A 26,416-nucleotide genomic window follows, 5' to 3' on the forward strand; every position below is an offset into this window, starting at 1 on the left:
AAATAACATGTCCTCTACTACGACAAACTCTGGTTTTCAGTTTATGCTGGTAAAGATTGAATCAGTGAAAAACTCTTTGAAAAATAATGAACTGACTATAAACAATGTAGCCATGAGCAGAAGCACTTCTTTCCCACTTAAACATTTGCTTCACTGTAAGAATGGAAAAGAATTAGAAGACCCAGGAAAGAGTTAATTAGGGACTGATTACAATCCTTTCCTTTTGCCAGCAACAAACAGTTTATCTATCCCTCTAGTGATATTTTAAACACGTAGCATGAACTGTGACCAAAGGGAAGGAGTTATGATCAGTCAATATTGAATTGTATAAGAAGTTGCCAAGGGACTTCCCTGGTGGTCCAGTGGCTAAGATGCCGTGCTCCCAATGCAGGGGCCAGAGTTCAATCCCTGGTCAGCGGACTACGTCCCACATGCCCCAACTAGGATCTAGCACAGCCAAACAAATAAATCAATATTTTTTAAAAAAGAAGTTGCCGACATTTTTACAAAATGCATTTATAATTACCATGCAGCATCATGGAAGTGATTAGGATATGAGGTAAAATGCTCCCAAATAAAACCGTGTCCATACTATGAGCACAACTATGCAAAAATTATGGTTGCATTTATATAAAGTGTTGAGAAAGAATACAAGGAAATGAAAAAGAAAGAGCTGCTTTGTTATGGCAGTAGAACAGTGTGAATAGTTCATTTCCTTTCATCTCTGGCATTCTTTTCACATCAAAACTATGTGTGTTTCACACCCAGAAATATAACCCATGTTTGCCTTTCTTACAGTGGGTTCTTAGCAAATTCAGATCATCAGTCATGGATCCCATTTGTTGACATGACAATTCTGGGATGAGGGGAACAGGCCAGCAGCCTTCCAGCCGGAGGACTCTTGCTATGAACACTAGCTCATAAATAAATCAGCATTCTGGCACTCTGTATTCTCACTTCAGGAGCCTTTAGTCTAGTAACAATTCAAAGTAAAGCTGCAACACTGCACAATTCTACACCAGTGCTTCTCAGACTCAATGTGTGCATGAATCATCAGGAGGTCTTGTCAAAATGTGGAATCTGATTCAGCAGATGTGGGATGCAGCTTGGGATGCTACATTTCTAACAAGCTCTTAGGTGATGCTGATGCTCCACAGACCATCCTCTCAGGAGCAGTGTTCTATATCATGCAAAATCTGTCTATTTTCTTTCTTGTTTCTAAGCAATCATGGTAAGTCTACCTTGGAGAAATGGAGGCAGAGAAACAGTAAGTACCTATCTTGAGTCAAATAAATAGTGTCAAAAGTCAGGGCTGGCATCATAGCTCCAGTTCCAGACTCTCACACTCCCACCACTGCTTCACCCTACTTCCTACATCTGATGTAAAAAGAATACAAAAACAATGGCTTACCTCTCACATTTTGCTGATACCGGCTCCAAAATAGACTTATTTGCTGGGATGGTCCTGGAACAAATAGGAAACAGTCCTCCGATAACAAGTGCATGGTTTTTGGCATCTACTGCTGCTGCTGCTGCAGCTAAGTCGCTTCAGTCGTGTCCGACTCTGTGTGACCCCATAGACGGCAGCCCACCAGGCTCCCCCGTCCCTGGGATTCTCCAGGCAAGAACACTGGAGTGAGTTGCCATTGCCTTCTCTCTGGGCACCTACATATCCATTCAAATCAAACTTGCCCAGCAGCCGACAGGTCTGTTCTTCCTCTTCTTTGCCTTTGATGCCCAATTTAGCCCATAAAAAAGCAAGCAATCCTGCTACTGCTAAGTCACTTCAGTCGTGTCCAACTCTGTGCGACCCCATAGACACAGCCCACCAGGCTCCCCTGTCCCTGGGATTCTCCAGGCAAGAACACTGGAGTGGGTTGTCATTTCCTTCTCCAATGCATGAAAGTGAAAAGTGAAAGTGAAGTCGCTCAGTCGTGTCCGACTCTTAGTGACCTCATGGACTGCGGCCTACCAGGCTCCTCCGTCTATGGGATTTTCCAGGCAAGAGTACTGGAGTGGGGTGCCATTGCCTTCTCCGAAGCAATCCTAGAACCAGACATTTCTTCCCACTAGCCATTTTTAATACAATAAGTTTGGGAGAAATGGCCACTGTTAAAAGTTTTAAGGAGGTGCCTTGCTAGAGTGTTCCAGTGAGTGTGTGTGGGCCCCTTCCCAGTGGACTCAGTTTGCCACTGCTTGCTACTTAATTGTCATGCCTCAATCATTCACAGAGCCTCACACTCACCTGAAATTTGTGTACCTGCACTAGGAGCTGAGTAATCCTCTTGAAAGGAGCCTTGTAAAAATCTCTTTTATGCTTAGCAATAATATATGATGGCATAATAGTGGCTTTTGAGATTCAAATAGAATCACTTTGTAGAAATTGTCCCTTTCTTGTTTCTCAGCCTCATTCATTCTCACTTCAGCCAGGTTTCTGGGAGCTGCCCTTGCCCCCAAAGTAAAAAAAGGCATTCTGCTTCATTATGAAGTAAAAAAAAAAAAACAGGAGCCATCAGGCCACACTCTATCCTTAGGGGTATAGAAAAAAATGAATGGAAAACCATGGAAGCATTGGACTAGAAGATATCACTTTGAATCTGTGTTCTGCCACTTATGTTAATGTGATGGTGGGAAAGTCACTTCACTTCTATGCCTCAAGTGCCTTATGAGTCACTAGGATGATAATAAGTTACCCTAGATAAATTCTGTAAAGCCTATTAAGAGTTCAAGGAATATTTTTCACGTACATCATTTTCTTTAATCATCTCTTCAAGGTGAAGTGTTGCCCTCAGCTTACTTTGCTGACTTTGTCACTGGTTCAGGGACAAATCCCTGAGAATTTCTGGGTTCTTGCCTGAGAATCCTCTCTCGTGACTTCTTGCTTGGCCCCTCTCAGAGACATCTTCCAATCTCTTTCTCTAGGTCAGTTCACCATAGATCTCCAGTCTGCTTCTTTGTCCCTTCTCAAATATCTCCCCTGGGAGTATAAAGAGTATTTTCAGGATTCAGTCCAGTAATATGTATCAGGAGCATGAAAAATGACTATATTCTTTGATCATGTGATTTTACTTTAAAGTATTTATTCCAAGGAAGCAATGCTGCTGCTACTGCTAAGTCGCTTCAGTCGTGTCCGACTCTGTGCAACCCCATAGACGGCAGCCCACCGGGCTGCCCCGTCCCTGGCATTCTCCAGGCAAGAACACTGGAGTGGGTTGCCATTTCCTTCTCCAGTGCATGAAAGTGAAAAGTGAAAGTGAAGTCGCTCAGTCGTGTCCAACTCTTTGCATCCCCATGGACTGCACCCTACCAGGCTCCTCTGTCCATGGGACTTTCCAGGTAAGAGTACTGGAGTGGGGTGCCATTGCCTTCTCCAAGGAAGCAATAGAGAGGCACATAAACACGATATATAAGAATATCAAGAACAAGGACTTCCCTGGTGGTCCAGTGGTTAGGAATCTGCTTCCACTGAAGGGAAGTTCAATCCCTAGTCGGGAACTAAGATACCACGAGCTGTATGGTACAACAACAACAAAAAAGAATACTGAATACAGTTTATTTATGACAGTAAAAAAAAATGAACAAATCAAATGTATACAATAAAGAGTTTCTAAAATAAATTACAATCAATTCATATGATGGAAAACAAAGGAGTGATTCAAGTCATATTTTAGAAATATATTTACTCACAACAGAAAATCTCAATATGCTTACCATGAAGGTAACAGATAACAAAGTACCATATACAGTCGTACTCTATATTTCTAAAATTTACCAATATATTACTGCTCTTTCATACACATATCTCCATTAAAAGCACTAGAAGAAACCATTGCAAACTAAGAGAAAAAGAAAAAAGTAGGAAAAAAAATCCCTTTTCCTATTATTTTAATGATCCTAGGATTTGTATATTTCCATGTTCATTTCTGGCCCAGATTGACACTCATCCAGTACTTTCAATTAGTTTTTGATGGTAGATTGCAGCTGATTTTAATTTTCTTTATATTTTTCTATATTTTCCCACATGTTCTACAATATTCTTATATTTCATTTATAAATAGAAAAAATACTACTGTAAGAAACTCCCCCCAAAAAAAACTTCCCCTTTTTACAACTCCTCCACACATGCACATTCCACTACAATACCTTCTACACACACATGCACGTGTGCACACACACATACATGTGCACACACACACACACACATTTACTCCCCTAATATCATCATCACTATCACTCACCTGGGTCCCACCAACCCATCCACACAGAAGTCATCTCCTAAAGGATTTCCAGTACTCATCTGCTGGTTAAGTGTAATCTCTACCTGACCCTGAGGAACCCCTCAAGAGAGTCCCCATTACCACTTCACCTGTGAAACTGCAGGCCCACGCCACAGTACCCCATAGCTGACTAGACCCTCAACAAGCAAGCTAGTGGATGGCATGCCCTTGGCCCCTGACTGCATCCATCTGTCAAATATATAACTAGTCTTAGTTTTCTAAAATGTTCATGGGCCATACGTTCCACCCTCAGACTTCAAAATGATGCTGAAATGAAAGAACTTAAAGAAAAGATGGATTCCCTGGAAAATCTTTTCCAGGATAGACTTCAGAGTCTGTGGCTTCATCTAAACACAGGGGCACTCTGGGTGACAAACTGCTCCTCACCAACAGCCTGGGAATCCTCTCATTAGCTGCAAAGGTTTAGTCCTTTAGGCCTTTCGCAAAACCATTTGGAACTATTCCTCACTCATCTTTGCTCTTCCTTTTTACCAGAAGACAGCTGTTTCTAAGCAATTATCCCTCTTGTTGCCAAGGGCTACCCTTGTGCAAAGATATGTTTATTACCAAATCTGTGCCATCTTCATCCTCCGGGCAAAAGCTGCACTAGGCACCATTAAAATCATTAAAATTGATTAAGTTATATTAACAATAACAAAATTAGCATTTTATAGCACTTCATATTGTACAAATTGCTTCCACATGCATTATTCTTCCTCTAGGTCAGGAACTAGATTCAGTGATGATGAGGCTTCTGATTTGTGTAGCAGCATCTGATGGCCAGTGTTTTATAGTTCCCAGGATGCTAGTATATTTTGCTGGGGCCACATGACTACATTCTCCAAATGTAGCAGAATTCATCAAAGATGATACTGAGAATAGAAAAAAAGTCTGTGCTCTTAGAGTGGTTTTATTAACTGCACAGGGACGGGTGTCCAACACCTCACCTTGCCCTCATAACACCCCACGTGACTGGTTTTCTTTTGTTCACTTTACAAATGAGTTCACACGGCTAATACATGCTAACATGCAGATACCAAAGCCTGTGTCCTTTCTGAGGATTTGTAGTAGAGAGAAAGGACACAGACCAAGTCTGGGAGGGTGGGTACTAGATCCAGCTCCTTCGCTGTCCAGAGCTCTCTCCATCTCTTTGGACTAACCAGCCTTTTTCAGAGTCTGTGGTCCTAAAGGAATCAGCTCTGTTCTGGTGTGGGATGAGAATTTTAAGCTTCGATGCAATGATAGCCTAATACATGCTGTCAGCAATAGCAAGCTGTTTTGTTAACTATCAAGGTGAAATTGTTTATTCAATAATACTTTGAACGTAATTATCATTTCCACAGGACTCTGACTTCAAGAGCCCCTGATCAAGGCAGAAGACATCAGAATGTTGATGCAAATGGCCACAGGTATTTAGTCCCAGGTGTCACACCCAGGTTCTTAGATCCTAGTCTGTTCTCTGCGTATTTACACAGCCCTCTCCCAGACTTGTTTGAGCCTGGCTCTTCTCCCAGGGCCCTGGCAAAGGTCAGGCTCCCTTCCAAGAACAATAACACATCCTGCCCAAACTTGTCTCTGCCTTCAAGCAAAGGAAAACACCTGAGCCCCTAAAGATTATGAGAACTGTCTTAATAACAAAGGCTAAAAGAGTATTTAAAGGCTGTTTACAAGGCTTCCAGGAAAGGCTCAAATTCTGTATTAACTGCAGATAAACATTGATGCAAGCCTCTGCAAAGCCCCAGCTTGGTAGCCACAGCAGTGAACTCACAGTAGATTTCAGTCTCGTGGTCAGACTCAGCTTGTTAGATATTGCTCGGCTTTTATATTCCTCTCTGTCATTCTCTTACTTTAATAATCATTTCAAATCCTCATGCCATAGCATCAGATGAATGGATACACTAATCTACTCCATTTTCTTATTTCCCATGTGGAGCTGTCCTTCTAAACAGTCAAGAAATGAACCACAGGTAGTTGCATATGTTTAAACTGCTGTCTTTACAATATACACTAGGGTATTTTTTTTAATGTATGTCTCCAACAGTTAAAAAATATTACCTGTATTGAATTTTGTGATATTATGACATTATAGTTTACCTGAAAGAAGGCTAAAAATAAATCAGTTTTCATAGGTGTATTGTTATATGAGGTGCAAGTTATTGATCAGAGGCCATGAGGTGCATAAGAAGCAGGCTTTTGCTTTTTTTTAACAAGTCAATACCTACCACTTGTTACAGAAGTGTCTCCCGTGTGTCTAAATAGAGAAAACCCTCAATTATAGCCAAGGAGAGAGACACTCAGACACTGCACGCATACAAAGTTTTAAATGGCTGCCTTGCTGAATGACGAAAGCCTCATGTTATTATTTCTTTTGCTCCGTTTATTTTCAAGGAAATAATCTGACAGTCTGATTAATCCTCTGCCTCTAAATCAGCTGATTCTTAACATACAGAAATAAAAGCATCCTTTTGTCCTTGGCTGCATCACCTGTTACATAGCTATAATGAGTTGTGGCTGTTGCAAAAATGGTGAAGATGGTAAGCAACTGACTGGAGCTAGGAAACCATTATCATCACAGATGTCTAGAGAATAAGCACCTATTTTTAGTTAAATGTGAAATTGAAAAAAACCTGACCAGCTTTTAACTCTTACCTGAAAAATTTAGCATGCCTTCCTGCCCTCCACACTGGCGCCTTTCTAATCCACCCCTACACTGAAGGAAGTTGGCCATGTCAACCCTCAGGCCACTAAAAATTTTTTACAGCTTTATTGAGATTTATACACCATAAGACATTGAGATTTATTTATACATCATAAAATTCATCTATGTAGAACACACAATTCAATAGTTTTTGCTCTTGTTACAGACTTGAGCAGCCATCATCACAATGCAATTTTAGAACATTTCCATTATCCCAAAAGGAAACCTGATTTCCCAATCTTCCCTCACCCCAAGCTCTAGGCAACCACATAAATCTACTTCCTGGCTCTATAGATTTGCCTATTCTGAACATTCTGTTTAAATGGAATCTCAAATACGTGGTCTTTTCTGTCTGGCTTCTTTGACAAAACATAATGCCAGGAGGTTTATTTATGTTGTAGTATGTATTAGATTTCATTTTTTAAATATCATTATTAAGACATAATTTATACACATAAAATTCACCCATTTATAAAGTACATTCAATAGGTTTTACTATCCTTACAGAGTTGTGTGATCTTCAGCACAATCGAACTTTAGTACATTTTTATCACCCCAAAAAGAAACACATACCTATTAGCAGTCACTCCCCATTCTTCCCCACCATCACCCCTGTCCCCAGACAACCATTAATTTTACTTTTCTGCTGCTAAAAATGTCCTTATTCTGTACATTTATATAAATTGGATCATATACTATGTGACCATTTTACTCACTTCTTTCAGTTGGCATAATGTTTTCAAGGTTCATCCATGTTTTAGCATGCATCAGTATTTTATTCCTTTTTGTTGTTTACTTTTTATTGTCATATAAAGTTCCTTTTATGGATATATCATATTTGTCCATTCATGAGCTGATGGAAATTTGGGTTTCCACTCCTTTGGCTGTTATAAGCAGTACTGCTATAAACATTATCATACAAGTCTTTGTGTGGACATGTGTTTATAATTCTCTTGGGTAAATATCTAGAAGTAGAATTGCTGATATGCAAACTATATGCTTAACGTTTTGAGAAAGTACCAAACTCTCTTCTAAAGTGGTTGTACCATTTATATTCCCTCTGCTGCTGCTGCTGCTGCTGCTGCTAAGTCGTTTCAGTCGTGTCCGACTCTGTGCGACCCCAGAGATGGCAGCCCACCAGGCTCCCCTGTCCCTGGGATTAGTTCAGATATCTCCACATCCTTGCCACTATTTGTTATTACCAGTCCCTTTTATTATAGCCATTCTAGGGGAAATAAAGTGGTATCTCATTGTAGTTTTGATCTGCATGTCCCCAGTAGTTAATGACTCAAAGAAAGCTGTGTGTTCTTCTAGATACTTTCAAATTTTAACTCTTACATGTAGGCTTATGATCCATTTTCAGCTGATTTTTCTGTATAAGATAAGGCCTAAGTTCATGTTACTATTTTTAAACTGTAAATAACTTTTTGCACCATTTGTTGGAAAGACTATTGTTTCCCCACTTAATTATCATGATCTCATGTCAAAAATCAATTGACTGTAAATGTGAGGATTTTTATTCCATTGGTCTATATGTCTATCTTTATGTCAAGGTTGTTTTATCTTCACTATTCTAGTATCTTCACTATTGCAGTAAGAAATCAGGAAATGTAAGTCCTCTGACTTTTTCAAGATTTTTTTTTAACAATTCTGGGGTCCTTTCCAAATAAATTTTAGGGTCAGCTCATCAATTTCTGTGGGGGTGGGAGGGGCGCTGAAATTTTGATAAGGATTGTGTTAAATCTACAGATCAGTTGGGGAATGTTTCCATATTATCAATGTTAAGTTCATGTATCTGAGAACTCAAGTCATCTTTCCAGGGCCCTGTATCTGCCATAAGATAAAAATCCATAAACAATAGGCTTCATCCAGCCCCTAGCTGACGAACCAGATCCCTCTTTTGCAGCAACCACCTCAACTGCCAACTCAAAATATACCACCAGCCACATAAACAGGCATTCAGTTCCTTAAACAGATAATGTTCTCTTTTACCTACAGGTCCTTCCTCACTCTCATGTACACCACCTTCTCTGTGTTGCTAGGTACTTTCTCCCATTTGTCCCATCTCCTGATTCCTGTCTTTTCCTGCACATCTCAGCTTACCTTTCACTTCCTCTAAGGCTTGTATCCTGAGATATACAGCCCTACCACTACAGTCTACTCACTCACTTTTCCTTATACTTAAATGGCGGACATGGAAAGCAGGTTGATCAAAAAATATCTTGGTTGAAATGGACACCAATGGACACTGATCCCTATTTTAGGCAGTACCAGAAATTTTGGCAGTTTTATAACTGTTCATATGTTTTTAAATATTTTTATCACTTTTCATAAAATTTTCAGGATTTTTTTCCTAGTATTTTTTCCCGGACTACTCTACCAGCTTATACATTTACATGTCTCAATTTCTAGAACCTGGAAATAGGTTGTATTACATAGCGAGAGAGACTTTGCAGAAGTAATTACGTTAATGTTTGCATTATCCATACAGGTCCAATAATGTGATTTTAAGTGTCTTCACATGGGGGGGGGAATACAGGGAGGTACATGCCAAAGAGAAGGCAAGTGACAAAAGCAGAGACTGGAGCGCTGGCAGTCTCCAGAAGCTGGAAATGCAAAGAAACATTCTCCATCCAGAGCCTCTAAAAAGAACCAGCCCCGTTGACATATTGACTTCAGCCCAGTGAGACTGATTTGAGATTTCCGATCTCCAGAACTCTAAGAGAATAACAGTGCTATTTATTAAATGTGTGGTAATCTCTTGTAGCAGCAGTAGGTTACAGTAATGAGTTGGAAATAACCTAACATCCAACAGAAAGGACTGTTAGGAAACAACCTGAATGTCCACAGGATGGAACTGGTTATGTATAACTTCTGATAATTTTCAAAAGATTAGGTGTGATTCAATCATTTTTAAAGATATTAAAAATGCTCTAGAAGGCTATTCATCAAGCTATTAAAGTGTATAGGATAATGAGTATTTTTTTTGGTCTTGTTTTTTGTTTTGAGGTTTTTGTGGGGGTTGGGGGTTTTGTTTTGTTTTGTTTTGGTGTCTTTGGATGGATACAAACAAATAATGGGCACTTTTTATGCTAATTTTTTAAACTGCAAAGAGCCTAAGGCTGTATTATTTTTGTAATAATAAGGGAGAAAGGCAGTAAAATAAACTTCAGCAGTGAATGAAAAAAGAAAATAAAGGAAAGGATTTGGAAATTTTAAGAGCTTTACTGGATTTGATTTCTTAATTTTTAATTTATATGCACATAGCTTTCCCATATTATTTGTTCAGCATTGTTTTCAAGAACTTTTCTATCTCATAAATTGGTTGAAAATGAATATTTCTACTCTCCAGTTCATATTTTTTATAGCTTTTGTATGTACCAGACATATCATATTAGAACCTCTGCTGCAGAAATAGGTATTTGTGCTATAAGATACATTGCCTGTATAAATGATCATTTAGATGATAAGAACCAACTAAACGAAATAATTTTAAAATGAAATAATATGCAATAAAATATTGAATTATACAGCCTTGTCTTAGGAGAATAATGAGGTAGTATTTGATAAAACCATACACACAGTTTTGCACATGCTTAGATTATTTATCCATATCAGGATCTCCCAACTATTAGTTCAAAATGCACCCAAGTAATAACAACAGTAATAGCAATGGTAATAATGTTAACAAGAACAATAATAGTTTTATATTTCACAGTATATTTGTCTCATTGCTTACCATTATTGCAAAAACTGAGTGAGTGAGTGAGTGAAGTCGCTCAGTCGTGTCCAACTCTTTGTGACCCCATGGACTGTAGCCTAACCAGGTTCCTCCATCCATGGGATTTTCCAGGTAAGAATACTGGAGTGGGTTGCCATTTCCTTCTCCAGGAGATCTTCCCGACTAAGGGATTGAACCCAGGTCTCCCTCGTTGTAGGCAGACGCTTTACCATCTGAGCCATCAGGGAAGATGATTGCAAAAACTATATGCAACAAATACTATTTTTCAATTATTTCCATTTTGTAAATAAGAACCTGGAGCTCGGAAAAGCTAAGCAATATTCCCAGGATCACAAAGGTCCTTGGTGGTGTCAATGAATTTTCTAGTCAGTGACCTGTGCAGGAGGACACATAGCCCAGCTGCCTATCTGTCTTTAAAAACAAAAAGTGGGAGGCATTACCAGTCATTCCCCCACTCTACTGGGGATTTCCAGTGAGAATGAAAATGTGGCCAGAAATTGCTCACTGACATCTGCTCAAGGCTCAAGAAATTTCTAATACCTAAAGGGTCAGGCCAGTCAGTTTATTTTATTTTTTTCTAATTTTATTTTATTTTTAAACTTTACATAATTGTATTAGTTTTGCCAAATATCAAAATGAATCCACCACAGGTATACATGTGTTCCCCATCCCGAACCCTCCTCCCTCCTCCCTCCCCATACCATCCCTCTGGGTCGTCCCAGTGCACCAGCCCCAAGCATCCAGCATCGTGCATCGAACCTGGACTGGCAACTCGTTTCCTACATGATATTTTACATGTTTCATTGCCATTCTCCCAAATCTTCCCACCCTCTCCCTCTCCCACAGAGTCCATAAGACTGTTCTATACATCAGTGTCTCTTTTGCTGTCTCGTACACCGGGTTATTGTTACCATCTTTCTAAATTCCATATATATGCGTTAGTATACTGTATTTATGTTTTTCCTTCTGGCTTACTTCACTCTGTATAATAGGCTCCAGTTTCATCCACCTCATTAGAACTGATTCAAATGTATTCTTTTTAATGGCTGAGTAATACTCCATTGTGTATATGTACCACAGCTTTCTTATCCATTCATCTGCTGATGGACATCTAGGTTGCTTCCATGTCTTAGAGAAGTAGGTTACTGCTTAACTTGCCAGTGAAAGTGAAAGTGAAGTCGCTCAGTTGTGTCCGACTCTATGCGACCCTATGGACTGTAACCTGCCAGGCTTCTCCAACTATGGGATTTTCCAGGCAAGAATACTGGAGTGGGTTGCCATTTCCTTCTCCAGGGGAATATTCCCAACTCAAGGATTGAACTTGGGTCTTCTGCATTGCAGGCAGACTCCTTACTGTCTGAGCCACCAGGGAATCCCCCAACTTGCCAGAGTGACTTCTAGTATTTATGCCATACATCAATATGATACAGCAGAATCAGAATTTATAATGATTAAAAGGTGCACTATTTTCCACAACTGTCCTCATCCTGCTCCAGCTTGCTCTGGCTCCATTTCTGCTGATGGTCATTGAGGTGGAGTTGGGATAATGTTGAGGAGGAACACTTGATTAATAAAGGTAATAATAGCATTTCTTTGCATTTTAAATGCTCTCTTAAGGTAAAGACCTAGTGTATTTCAGATTTAGACTCTTCATTATGATGGTTTCTTTCCTTTTAAGGGATTCCCCTAACCAATTTTCCTTCCCTCTTAGTTCAAGAGAAGTTGATGACAATGTGGGGAAGAACCTCTGGTCCATGTGCCACCTTCTGGGTCTTTGCAGGCCTTACCCCATTTGGTCATTGTTGTGGCTTTCATATTGGTATCCACCAACAAGGCTGCAGACCTCTAGTCATGCCTCCATTCACAAGGCCCTGCACTCTATGACCTCTTTTTCCACGACTCCAGGTTGCTTGTAACCTATCAGTGCTCTCAGCTTCCAAATTCCTTTCCACTTCATACAGTCTTGCATTACTTGTGACTTTCCAGTGTGTGATGGCCACAGGGAACAGAGGCATTGTGTTAGGCCCATCCATGGAAACACCTCTCCCTAACATTCACTTCTGAATTAAGCCCATACAAGGTGCCACATTAAACAAGTTGCTATCACAAACCCAGGGCTTCCCTCCACAGCTTACAGTCCTCCATGCAGACACTCTCTGACAGCCCCAAACCTGTTTAGATGTTTAGCCACACCCAATCCATGCTCAACCCTGAGAACATGAAGACCAAGAAACAGTTATCTGGCCCTCCTCTTTTTTTCAGCCCCATTATTCCTCTAGTACCAGAAGGACTTTCTAATTACTTTCCCTTCTAGAAACAACTCTCATGTCATAACCTTTCTTACCAATCACATGAGCTTCTTTATACAGGTGGATATCTTTTCCCTTTCATGGCATAAAAAGCCTCATGATCTGGCCCTGATAGTGTAAGGAAGACAAAAAAAATTTTAATTACCAAGAGGCAAGAACATGAGGAATCTTTTTCCCGTCATTTCACCCAGAAAGCTGCTTGGTCCCCTTGGAGGACCCTTCTCTTACTGTTCATTGAATTGTATCCTCTTCAAATTCACATGTTGAAGCCCTAACGCTCAATGTGATGCTATTTGAAGATGGGGCCTTTGTGAGGTAATTAGGGATAGATGAGGTCATGAGGGTGGGGCCTCCATAAGAGAATGAGTAGCTTTTAAAGAAGAGACACCAGAGAACACACTCTCTTTTCTTTTCCACCATGTGAGGACATAGAGAAGAGGGCCTTCACCAGATCTGAATCACACCAGTACCTAGAACAGAAAGAAAGACAAAAAAAAAAAAAAATTGATTATTTTACAATAGTGCTGGTTAAGTATGAGGCTCTGTCTCCAGGATTTAGAAGCCTGGCTCTATTAGTTCCTAAATGTATAGCCTTTGGCAAGTTACTTAACTATTCTATATTTGTTTTGTCATATGTGAAAAAAACAGAGACAATACTCAGCTTGTTATGAGGATGAAGCATGACTGTGGCTCAACATAGGCGTTGTCACACAATGAAATGCCTAACATTAGAAATTAACAGTGTGTCTTTGTCCCTTAGGTGTTAAAGTAGTCTTCACTCAGGTTATTAAGTTTCATATAAGAAATACAACATAAAACACTATTCACATGTGAATAGCAGAAAAAGGACACTAAACAAACAAAGGATAATCATTGTTTTCATTTCCTACAACACCCATAAAATTCTGCCTTCAGTGTATTAGATCTCCTGGTAGGAAGCGATTGCTGAGATGCCTGACTAACCCTAGATGGCAATGTTGGGTTGGGTAGAATTCATTAAGACCTTGGAAAGTGGGTTCTGGCTTTCTGAGAAAGGACGTAATTTAAATCAACCTGACAGAATCTTAGGTGAAGATGTCGGTTGTGTCACATACATATACATTAAAACCAACCAGATGATATATCTAAAAAAGATATTTACACATTTTAAATGATCTATTTAATACTATATGTTTTATTAGCATTGAAAATGTTTCTTTTTATATTTTAATAAATGCTATTATTGGTACATAGTTTTCTAGGTACAACTGTTAAGTATTCGGTAATATCTGATTATTGTAGTTTAATTGTCTTAAGTCATTTTGGAATGGACCAGAAACACTTTGAAACCTGGCTAAAATAATTTATCTGGTTGTTCAAATGCAGTTCAGCTAAATAAGCTAAAACATTTTCTTGGATCATAGTCATGCTCCCTAATTAAAGTTTATCTAATAACAAAATATTGTCACATAACTTTCTTGAACCAAATGCAGTTCTTTAGAAACTACCATTATGGAGAGATCTGGGGCAGAAATTTTATTTAATTTAGTGAGATACATATAATAACTTATATTGGTCTATGATAGTCCTTTGTTCATTAGTTTATTCATTCAAAATGTAGTTGAAAGAGATCTTCAAAATAAGCCAGATTTGTAATTCCAATAACCCAGAGCAGAAAGCATAATTTTTCCATTTTCCTCTAAACCTAGCAGTCTAAATAATGAATATGTGTTTAACTTAACTAAATATCCAAATGATATTTCTACAATGCCAGGAATATATTTTCTCTTAAGAACAAAAATTATTACCACCCTCGACACTACCAGAGTCTTATTTGTAGTATTAATTTTCACCATCTATGAAGAAAGGGCTTGGTTAGCAAACTTCAGACTAGTCCCTATAGAATTAAGAATGTGTGGAGGCTTAAGCAAGAAGACACTATAGCATTTAGAACCAGAGGCAGAGCTGCTCCCCTGGAGGGTATCTGTCTTGGTAATTAACATAGTCTACTACTTTGGTTTTGCAGAGTATCAGTTCAGTTCAGCTGCTCAGTTGTATCTGATTCTTTGTGACTCCATCGACTGCAACACGCCAGGCTTCCCTGTCCTTCACCAACTCATGGAGCTTGCTCAAACTCATGTCCATCGAGCTGGTGATGCCATCCAACCATTTTATCCTCTGTCGTCCCCTTTTCCTCCTGCCTTCAATCTTTTCCAGCATCAGGGTCTTTTCAAATGAGTCCATTCTTTGTATCAGGTGGCCAAAGTATTGGCGCCTCAACTTCAGCATCAGTCCTTCCAAAGAATATTCAGGACTAATTTCCTTTAGGATTGACTGGTTTGATCTCCTTGCAGTCCAAGGGACTCTCAAGAGTCTTCTCCAACACCACAGTTCAAAAGCATCAATTCTTTGGTGTTCAGCTTTCTTTATAGCCCAACTCTCACATCCATACATGACTACTGGAAAAACCATAGCCTTGACTAGAAGGACCTTTGTTGGCAGAGTAATGTCTCTGCTTTTTAATATGCTATCTAGGTTGGTCATAGCTTTTCTTCCAAGGAGCAAGTGTCTTTTAATTTCATGGCTGTAGTCACCATCTGAAATGATTTTGGAGTCCAAAAATATAAAGTCTACAAAGTATACATTTGAGGAAATGCAAACAATATTCTAAGACAAAAAATCTTTTTTAATTTTGGGGTTAATTCTTTCAAAACAAAGGAGGGACTTGAAAAATCTTTACTGCCACTCCTTGAGTTCTAGCAAATTCCTCTCCCCACTACTGGGACATAAGGACACTATTCAATGTGCTCAGTTGCTCAGTCGTGTCCAGCTCTTTGCGACCCTGATGGACTGTAGCCCATCAGGCTCCTCTGTCCATGGATTCTCCAGGCAAGAATACTGGAAAGATTAGCTAAATAAACTACTCCTATTTCCTCCATGCCCAAACATCATTTCATTAGGGACAGTCAGACTGGGGAGACGATCAGGACTGGAGGCAGAACAAGACCTTGCATTCAAGTCTCAGCTCTGCTACTAATTAATTACTTCTCCAAGGGGAGAAGTGACTAAGCGCTCCCAGCTCCAGACTCCTTTAAGCACTCCATCAGTCCCCTTCTCTGACTGTCACCACATTTGGAGTTACCTTACTGCCTACCTGCCACTCTTGAACTTCACTAATGAAATGGAAGCTCACAAGCGCCACCTCGAGGCTTCCGATTAGCACAACCACCTCCAGAAGCTGATCACTGAGGAACCTGCAGCTACAACTGCCCCTGCTTGTGACACCAGAAACTTTGTGAGATGTAAAGTCAGCAGACATGCAGCAGGTTATTAAGAGTTCCTTCAAAGAGTTGCTAAGCTCACTACCAAAGAGTAAGCATTCAAGTTCCAACTTCAGACACAAACTACGTCCAGAAATATCTCCTTCCCCAGGATACGAAGTCAATGGCATGGGACTGGGCTTCATTTTCCTAGTAAGCGTCCCTGGGGGAGACTCTGTGTGGCCTTTCTTATTCTGCTTACCACTTTGGACAGTCCTAACCATCAGAGATATTTTAACTGCAGCCAATGTGAAAGCGAAAAGCATCAATCCTTGATTCCAGAAGGTTCCACATCCTCTACACAAATGTGACTACCACCATCTCTGCATGTTCTGAACACCTCATTCCAAAGGGTATGAAATAGAACCTAAGTCTTATTAGCTTCAAGGCCCTTGCTTTTTCCATGAAACCTGCTGATGTAAGACCACTGGAGGTTTTAAATACTAACCTCTTCAAAAAGAGGCTCTTGATAGAGATCATACCTGCATGGACCTAGCACACATTCAAATTCAAACTCTACAGCCATGGCCTGCATTTCAAACAGCAAGAGGACATGTAAATGTAAGGAAGGTTTTCAATTCCTTTAATACATAAAATGGCCAAGGAAATTACTTTCAGAGTATACACATTAAACGGAATCTTTTCAAGCAGATTTCTATTTAGATAATTATTTGCAAACACTAGAAATAACATGTTCTATGAGCGGTCACCAGATGGATCCAACATTTGTACAACTTTCAGATGAAAGTCCTGATGAATGCTAAGTCACTATAATGTTCATGAGTGTGTGTGTTTGAGCCTAATTTAAAACTCAAATCCTCCACTTCCTCCAAGAAGAAGGGTTGTTAGTTAATAGGAAGCTTTCTGGATATTAAGTATAACCATCAAGTATAAACATGCTTCAATGAGAAAAATCTGTCTTTCATTTCCAGAATTGGTGGTAATGAGAGGGACAGAGTTAGTTAACATACTATTTAGGTTTCTTCTCAGAGGCATTTTCCCTGGTGATTTTACAGAGTCTATGTCTGGTCTTCCTGACCAGCCTCTTAGTTCCTGAGGACAAGGCCTGGGCTTTCTACCTCCTTTATGTTCCTCTTAGGTGGCTATAGGAGAGGCTGACACTTAATGAGCTTCTATTATGTGTTAAGAGCCTACCAGTTCCTCACCTAGTTGTTTTTCAATAACTCCAAGCACAAACACGTCTATGCTGCTGCTACTGCTAAGTCGTTTCAGTCGTGTCTGACTCTGTGCGACCCCATAGACGGCAGCCCACCAGGCTCCACCATCCCTGGGATTCTCCAGGCAAGAACACTGGAGTGGGTTGCCATTTCCTTCTCCAATGCATGAAAGTGAAAAGTGAAGTTGCTCAGTCGTGTCCCTCTTTGCGACCCCATGGACTGCAGCCTACCAGGCTCCTCCATCCATGGGATTTTCCAGGCAAGAGTACTGGAGCAGCATAAAAGTGTTTGTGCTTGGAGTTATTGAAAAACACTTCTATAATTTTAAGTAAAATGAGACACAGAAAGTTAAGACACATATCCAAGATCACAAGGCTGGATGAGAGCAAATTTAATGTGTGAGCTACTATGTGACTCTGAGGTCTATACTATTATATGCTATACCACAACATGCTATGCCCCACTCCAGCACAGTGTGCAAAGTAGCTAATGTTTACTAAAACCTAACAGTAAAGATTGGGGCTTCCTGGGTGGCACAGTGGTAAAGAATCCACCTGCCAAGGCAGGAAACACCAGAGACGTGAGTTCGATCCCTAAGTCAAAAAAATGCCCTGGAATAGGAAATGGTAACCCACTTCAATATTCTTTGCCTGGAAAACTCCATGGACAGAGGAGCCTGGCAGGCTACAGTACATGGGATCACAAAAGAGTCAAACACAACTGAGCAACCTCGCACGCGTGTGTGTGCGCACACACACACCCCATTACTGCTGAGTGAGAATTTAAGTCAGAGATAAAAGGCGCCCCATTTCTTTCTTCTGCTTCCAAGAACATCAACTCTATTCAACAATTTGAAAAGCCATGTAGCAAGTTAACAAGAGAATGAAACTTAATTTCAGCATTTACTCACCTCATAGAGTTATGATCAGAGAAGTCCAAAAACACAATACCAGCGCTCATCACCAAAGGAAGAAGACAACCTAACCATTTCCTGGTGAGGGCTAGAGCCACATACTTGACACATGTGCTCAGAAAATAGTTATTAAATGAATGAAGGACTCAAAATTAAGACACAAATCTTGCCCTGGTAAGTACTGTGAAATCACTTCAAATACTCCTAAACTAGAAACATTAACTTGAAGCATAAGCTTCTGAAGAAACTGATGTGTAAGATTCCGTTTTTTAAGTCGTAAATTCTGGCATGGTGAGTGTGACGTCTCTCTCTTTGGCTGGGGAAGCACGCAGAGGAGACTTAAGCAGAAGTTGCTGTGCAGCCAAGCTCAGCAGTTTTCTTAGGCCCCAGGGGACTCAGGCTACAGTGTTTTGTTACAAGTTGGCTGAATTTCTCAACTTTAAAGACTGAACTAATAAAAAGTATTTAGAAATCCAAATGGCAAAAGAAAGTGAAAAAATCCAGTAAATCCAGCCTGCTGGGAGGCCCTCTGCTGAGAAGACAGTGTGCCCTCCATCCCTGTCCTGTGTTCTCTCTAAATATCGCAGTGGTGCAGAACTTTAATATGGCAAGGGCTAGAAGGGGCTTCCCAGACTTTGCGAATGAAAGGCAGAATGACTCTTTAGAGACCTAGAGGTGGGCTTATCATTAACACAGTTCCTCGGAGGGTGCTTCACACACTTAGCCAGATCTGCACAGAGAGGATTAATGTAAAAGCAGGCAGAAAATGAAGGCAGGGGGCAAAGGAGACTTGTAAAATCCAACCACCATCTGCTGTTTCAAATCCAGCAGCACTGAGGTAGTTTAATTTGCAAAAATTTTCCTTCTGGTTTCAAAACACTGCTTAGGCAAAGATGGAGTAGGTCACCTGGGAGTTATGCACAAGAGGGCTTTACTTAGTGGAGATAAATGAACGAACACACAGAAAACAACAAAACAGGAAGATCACAAATGTGTGCCTTGATAACAAGATATTACAACAATAAAATTAGTGTTTGGCAGTGGAGCTGCTCAAGTCAAGCCAAACCATGGAATTAATTCCATCTTTACACACACAAAAAAAATTTACAAGAGTTATCTTTGACCAAAACTTAAAGGAATAGGAACTCTTTTTTCTTGATGTCTTTCATAACTTTAGGTTTATAGAATTGAATGAATCACATTCCTCATTCACAGTATGCTGTCATCCACAAGGCTATTATATTCTATTTCAGTTTGTTTTATTTTACATCTCTTTATTCCCCATTCCCAGTCCCAATCTCTTCCCAGGTAGTATAGACACCGACTCTGGCACATTTAAAGTTTGATTTTTCATACATATTTACTTAGATATATGTATATCTATATTATGATATGTAAATCTTGCTTATATCAAGATTTTTCCTGTTGCATAGCATTCCATTAAATGCATGTACCACATTTCATTTAGACATTCAGATGTAGATAGACACCTATGTTATTTCTGACCTTTGTTAGAACAAGTAATACTGCCATGAACATTCTCATAAATCTTTCTTAGGGCATCTTTTTATAGAACCATGAGAGTGGTTTTCCAGATGTTGACATTCCTTTGGGTGTGGAATTTCTAAGCATAGCGTATGTATGTCCTTAATTTCACTCTGCAGTGCCAAGATGGCTCACTAGAATAGCTGTTTATATTTCTACCAGCACAGGAATATTCTCATGTCCCCACATCTTTGGTGAGTATTTGATGATACCTGATTGATCATTCTTGCCAACTGGACTGCTAGAAAATGTAGTCATTTTACATTGCATTTTTCTGATTATATTCACTTAAAGATATTTAATAATTATATGACTTTCCTTCTCTATTAATTACTTATTAACAGTCTGTGTTTTCTGACTTTTTTTTTTGCTATGAATTAAAACTATGTTCAAGAATCCCTTGAATATTCTAGATAATAATTTTTTGTTGGTATGACACATTGAAAATAGCTTTTCTAATCTCTTTTCCTATAGGTTGCTTGTCTATGATGGCCATTGTTGAATAGGGATCCTTGATTTTGGCAAAAAATAATTTTTAGGGTTGACTGTAGACTATCTGGAGTCTTATTTATGAAATCCCTTCTCAAAAAAATGACAAAAATACTCTTTTGTATTTTCTTTCATACATTTTACAGTGCTTTCCATATTAAGGTCTTTAATCCATCTAGATTCCACGTGGAGAACTGGAGATTCATGCTAACTCCCAAGGGGATGAAAGCCATGCAACTCCAGCCAACTTTACCAAATTCAGGAATGTCAGCAAAAAATGGAAAATTTTCTCATTTTTCAAGAGAAACCATAACCTATATTCTTTCTTTGTAACATTTCCTGATGTTTAAAACATATATATGAGCCCAGACTCATCCTTGTGAGCTGCCAGCTGGTGACCTTTGAGTCACAGAATTTCTCTTTAATAATTTGACCTGACTTTGGAGATCTGTACTCTAGTTATCACCAGAACAAGCAACTTTTCTCTATCCCTTTATTTAACTGAGTTTTCCGGCTCCTAACCTGTTCCTAATTCTCCCCATTTAGTAATTTTTATCCCCATCTTTGTATAGACAAAATAACGAACCATCCCTCAGTCAATTTATTTCCTTGTCGTTACACATATACAATCTGATGGTAACAGGGATACTCACATGCTTCTCAAGAAACAATTCTGATGTGGCATAAAAGAGGAGTTATTTTTTCACCAACTGTCTCACAATGCAGATTCCAGGAATGTATATGCCTACACCAAGGACTGACTGGAGGGAGCTGTTTTATAAATACCTTGAAAACAAGCGCTGTGTCTTCACTCCCACTCAGTGCCCAGGAGTTCCTCACAAAAGCATTTAAAGGAGGATTCTTTTGTCCCTGCATCCTCTAGCAAGTGAATGCTTAAAAAAAAATGCTGAACCTCAAAGCAGGTATGGAGGTGGCCAACAGAAACTTTGCACAGTAGTAAGCACATCCTGGAACAACTCAGATAAGAGAATTCTGGTTGGCCAACTTATAATAAACTAGAGAAGAACCTGGTAGAAACTTCGGTAAATTACATTAATATTCAAAATACCTGACACCCTTTCTGTAGGAAGATTACTTTCACTGTGTTGATGTCATATATGGCCATGCGACCTGTAATATTCTTTCCTGGAGCCACCTTACTGAATTCGGGAGTAGTCACATGACTTGCTTTGGCAAAGACATGTGAACAGAAGTGCTGCTTTTGAACAAAACTTTCTCTCTTCCTTTGACTGACACATCACAGAAGAGCCCACTCCTTCAACCTGAGTCACAGAATAAAGATGACATGGAACAAAGCCTCGACTGACTTGCAGTGGAAACGCTGCATGACTGAGAGACAGGCCTCTGTGGTCATAAGCCACTGAGATTCTGTGGCTGTTTGCTACCACAGCATAACTGAGCCTCAGCTGACACACAAAATTTACTACAACAAGTTCATGATACCTGCATTTTAGACATTTTCCTTCCATAATTAATAGTGATTTATGTTGTTTCAATACAAGAAGATCCAACCAGTCCATTCTGAAGGAGATCAGTCCTGGGATTTCTTTGGAAGGAATGATGCTAAAGCTGAAACTCCAGTACTTTGGCCACCTCGTCCGAAAAGTTGACTCACTGGAAAAGACCCTGATGCTGGGAGGGATTGGGGGCAGGAGGAGAAGGGGACAACAGAGGATGAGATGGCTGGATGGCATCACTGACTCGATGGACGTGAGTCTGAGTGAACTCCAGGAGTTGGTGATGGACAGGGAGGCCTGGCGTGCTGCAATTCATGGGGTCGCAAAGAGTCAGACACGACTGAGCGACTGAACTGAACTAATTCTCTTCTACTAAGCATACCACTTAATGTCCTTGAAAAGTGCTTTGAGAATTTAGGAGTAAGTTAAACTTAAAAAGTGTTTAATTTTAAAGAGTTCTTTTATGTACCAACTTCTACTTTCCAGTGTGGCATGAAAAATATTTAGAAGTCACCACTCTGCTAACAAGTGAAAAACTAAACAAATGGAAAAATCAACAGTTCTTCTTAGAGCCATCAGAAAAGAGAAGTCACAGGGCAAATTGCTACCCTAAAACTGTAGAGATAGACAGGCATATATGGAGAATCACAACTTACCAGAGCAGAAACAGGAGAGCTGACACCTCCCCAGAAACCAGGTCCAGGGTCGGAAAACCTGGAACTGTAATTGATGAACGGCTGGAGGCTCGGTGTGAACAACTCTGAGAGTTAAAACTCCAGGTGGTGAGGGGACCCACACACTTTTGCAAGTTTTATCTCCTGGAGCTGAACCAGGTTTTCACAGTGAGTATCAGAGGAAAATCCTCTAATGCTTCCAGCAGGGGGAAGAGAAATTGAACTATTTTGAAATACAGTAGAACATTTTTTTTTAACAAGGCCAGCCCTCGAGAGAAATTGTTTTACCTGAGCCCAACCTACTGGGGTTTTATCAGAGCCTAACTGGTCTGGGTGAAGGGAAATGGCCAACTCCAGCTCACAATGGCCATCCTGTCCCACCTAAGGGGGTGGGGAGTTGAAGGGGCAGGAAGAGAAGCACTTGTAGGGTTCACAGCCCTGGCCACAGGCTCAGTAAAAGACTAGTGAACACTGCCCTTACTCCCACACCTTACTGCCATATCACTAAAGGTATATTTGTTGGAGTTCCTTTCATTCAGTGCATCACGACTGGCTTTCAACAAAATTACAAGGCATACCAAAAGGCAAAGAACACAGTTTGAAGAGACATAGCAAGCAACAGAACCAGACTCAGTTATGGCAGAGATGTTAGAATCCCCAGACCATGAATTTGAAACATCTGTGATTAATATGCTATAAGCTCTAATGGAAAAAATAGACAACATACAAAAACAGATGGGTAAAGCAAGCATAGAGACGGAAATCCTAACAGAGAACCAAAAAGAAATGCTAGAAGTCAAAAACACTGTAACAGAATAAAGAATTCCTCCAATGGGCTTATTAGTAGACTGAGCATAGCTGAGGGAAAAATCTCTGTGCTTGAAGATACAGCAAGAGTTCCATTACTAGGGGCTTTTAATATAAATAATGTGAATTTTAAAAACATAGACACCTTGCCATTTGGAATCCTCGAGTTTCAGAATGTCATATTCATTGGGCAACTTCCGTTTGAGCATCATTTAAAATTATGAGATGTGAGAATTTGAAAAAAACCCGGCCAACTGCACCTCTGAACACTTCAACATCTGTTCCTCCTAGCCAAAAAGTGAGGTTTCCCCTTGCTGTCACATTTGTCACCTTCTGTGTAAAAATAGAGGACCAGTGGCATAGTAAAAATAGAGCACTAGAACACTAGTAAATTATCTTACAATATTCTCCCAACATCCATTTGTCCTGAAGCGCTAAAGACAGTTTCGCCAACAAATAAAGATTTGGTTTCTCTTAGCTAGAGAAATACAAGTGAAATCTACATAAATATGTATAGGTTTTTTTCTTTTATTTGTATTGCTGAAAATTCTTCTTTACATCCCATCTGGCTTCCTAGAAAGAGTCCCCTGTGGGCATCCAGTTGTCAGACTAAGTACTTAAACATTCCGTAGTCATTTTATAAGAATACTGAATCATGTTTAAAGTTTGACACTGACATTTACAAAGTTTATAATATTCTAAACTTATAATTAAAATGGAAACACTGAGAAAATTTAGGACTTTGGGATGATAACCAGTGATATTCAACAGTGTGTGTGTGTGTGTGTGTGTGTGCTCAGTCATGTCCAACTCTTTGCAAGTCCATGTACGATAGCCTGGCAAGCTCCTATGTCCATGGAGTTTCCCTGTCAAGAATACTGTGGTGGATTACCATTTCCTATTTCAGGGGATCTTCCCAACCCAGGGATCAAACCTCTGTCTCTGGCATCTTCTGCACTGGCAGACAGATACTCTACCACTGTGCCACCTGGGAAGCCCTCAACAGTAAGTAGTACCTGCTTTTTTAAAAAAAGGCTTATAAGCATATTATTTTTCCAGGCTTTTAACTTAATGGACCTTATCTCTTGGGGATTTCTGAAAAGGAATTTGAGTTTGGGTTTTACAGGCCCACTGGCCTCATCACCAAGTCATTCTCACAGTACCTGGGAATAAGAGCTACGTAACTCATGAACACACAGTCTGGCACCCTGGGAATCCATGTCCTTTGCACTATACTAATGTCTCTTCTAGAGAACAGAAAAAGAGGATAGACTTCTCCAACCCACTCTATGAATAAGTGTAAACTCAAGATCAAATCAAACAAGTAGCATATATGAAAGGAATATTATCAACCAATGAACATAAAGCCACTCATGAACATAACTGCAAAAATCTCAAACAAAACATTAAGATAACAAACCCAGAAAAATGACAATATAGTTAACCTTTGAACAACTTGGGGGTTGGAACATCTCCCTCTCCCCTAGAAATAAAAAATCTGCCTATAAATTTATAGTCAGCCCTATGTATATACCATCACACATCCACGAATTCAAAGAACTTTGGATCATGTAGTACTGAAATGTATTTACTTTTTAAAAAATCTGCATAGAAGTGGATCTGTGCAGTTTAAACCCATGTTGTTCAAGAGTCAACTGTACATATTGACCAAGTTGGATTAACAGTAGAAATGCAAGGACAGTTAAAGTCAATAAAATCCATAAATGTATTTATCATGTTAATAGACTGAAAAAGAAAAACCTTACATATAACTTCAATAGATGCATAAAAAGCATTTGATAAAATTTAATATACAATCACGATTTAACAACAACAAAACCCTCTTACCAAACTAGGAATCAAAGAAACTTTGCTGAGTTCCCTGATGGCCTAGTGGTTAGGATTCCAGACTTTCACTGCCATGGCCTGGGTTCAATCACAGGTCAGGGAACATCCCACAAGCAGTGGGAAAACAAAAACAAAAAACCTGTTTTAAAAAAAAAAAAGGAAACTTGCTTACCTTGAAAAAAATATTTATAAAGACCAAAGACCATGAGGAAACATAATTTTTAATGATAAATGTATTCCCTGAAAATCAAGAAAAAGATAAATACACCCTCTGTTATGAACTGCATCCCCTAAAAATTAGTATGCTGAAGTCCTAACCCCCAATGTTACTTCATTAGTGATAAGGCCTGTAAGGATGTAATAGAAGTTAAGTGATATTATAAGTGAAAAAGTGAAAGTGAAAAGTCAGTCAGTCATGTCCAACTCCTTGTGACCACATGGACTATACAGTTCATGGAATTCTCCAGGCCAGAATCCTGGAATGGGTAGCCTTTCCCTTCTCCAGGGCATCTTCCCAACACAGAGATCGAATCCAGGTCTCCCACATTGCAGGCGGATTCTTTATCAGCTTAGCCACAAGGGAAGCCCAAGAATTCTGAAGTGGGTAGACTATCCCTTCCCCAGGGGATCTTCTTGGATCTTCCTGACCCAAGAATCGAACTGGGCTCTCCTGCATTGCAGGCGGATTCTTTACCAGCTGAGCTACCTAGGGCCCTCATCTGACAGGCCTAATGTTTTCATAAAAGAGGAAGAGACGCCAGCACTCACTCTCCCTTATTATGCACAGAGCAGAGACCATGTGAGAACACAGCCAGAAGATGGCCTGAAAGCCAGGAAAGAGGCCTCACCAAAAGACAAGCCTGCTGGCACTTCTACCTGAGACTTCCAGCCTCCAAACCGGTAAGACAAAAATTTCTGTTGTTTAAGCCACTCAGTCTGTGGTGTTTAGTTACGGCAGCCCCAGCAGACTAGGACACTCTCAGTAGTTGTTTCAGTTTGACTCTAATTGCAGGCCTCAGCCAGATGGATTAACAGAACACTCTGTGACTTCAGGATACGGATGTGAGCAATATAAAACACTGCTATCCAGAAAAGAAAACAGCAATGACTTTGAAAAGCCAAGCCACAACCTGGGAGATGATATTAGCAACACATACAT

At 39.8% G+C, this 26,416-nt stretch overlaps 1 long non-coding RNA gene across 1 annotated transcript in view; it reads right to left on the minus strand.

Moving 5' to 3' along the window:
• Nucleotides 1-11,584: 11,584 nt before the first annotated feature.
• Nucleotides 11,585-26,416, minus strand: part of LOC138988544 (uncharacterized) — a 42,676-nt gene continuing 27,844 nt past the window's right edge. Inside the window, exon 4 of the long non-coding RNA XR_011464823.1 lies at nt 11,585-13,496. This is a non-coding gene — a long non-coding RNA (uncharacterized lncRNA). The remainder of the gene's footprint in view (nt 13,497-26,416) is intronic.

The sequence above is a fragment of the Bos mutus genome, chromosome 1 (assembly GCF_027580195.1).
Source record: "Bos mutus isolate GX-2022 chromosome 1, NWIPB_WYAK_1.1, whole genome shotgun sequence".
In the NCBI taxonomy this organism is placed as follows: Eukaryota; Metazoa; Chordata; class Mammalia; order Artiodactyla; family Bovidae; genus Bos; species Bos mutus.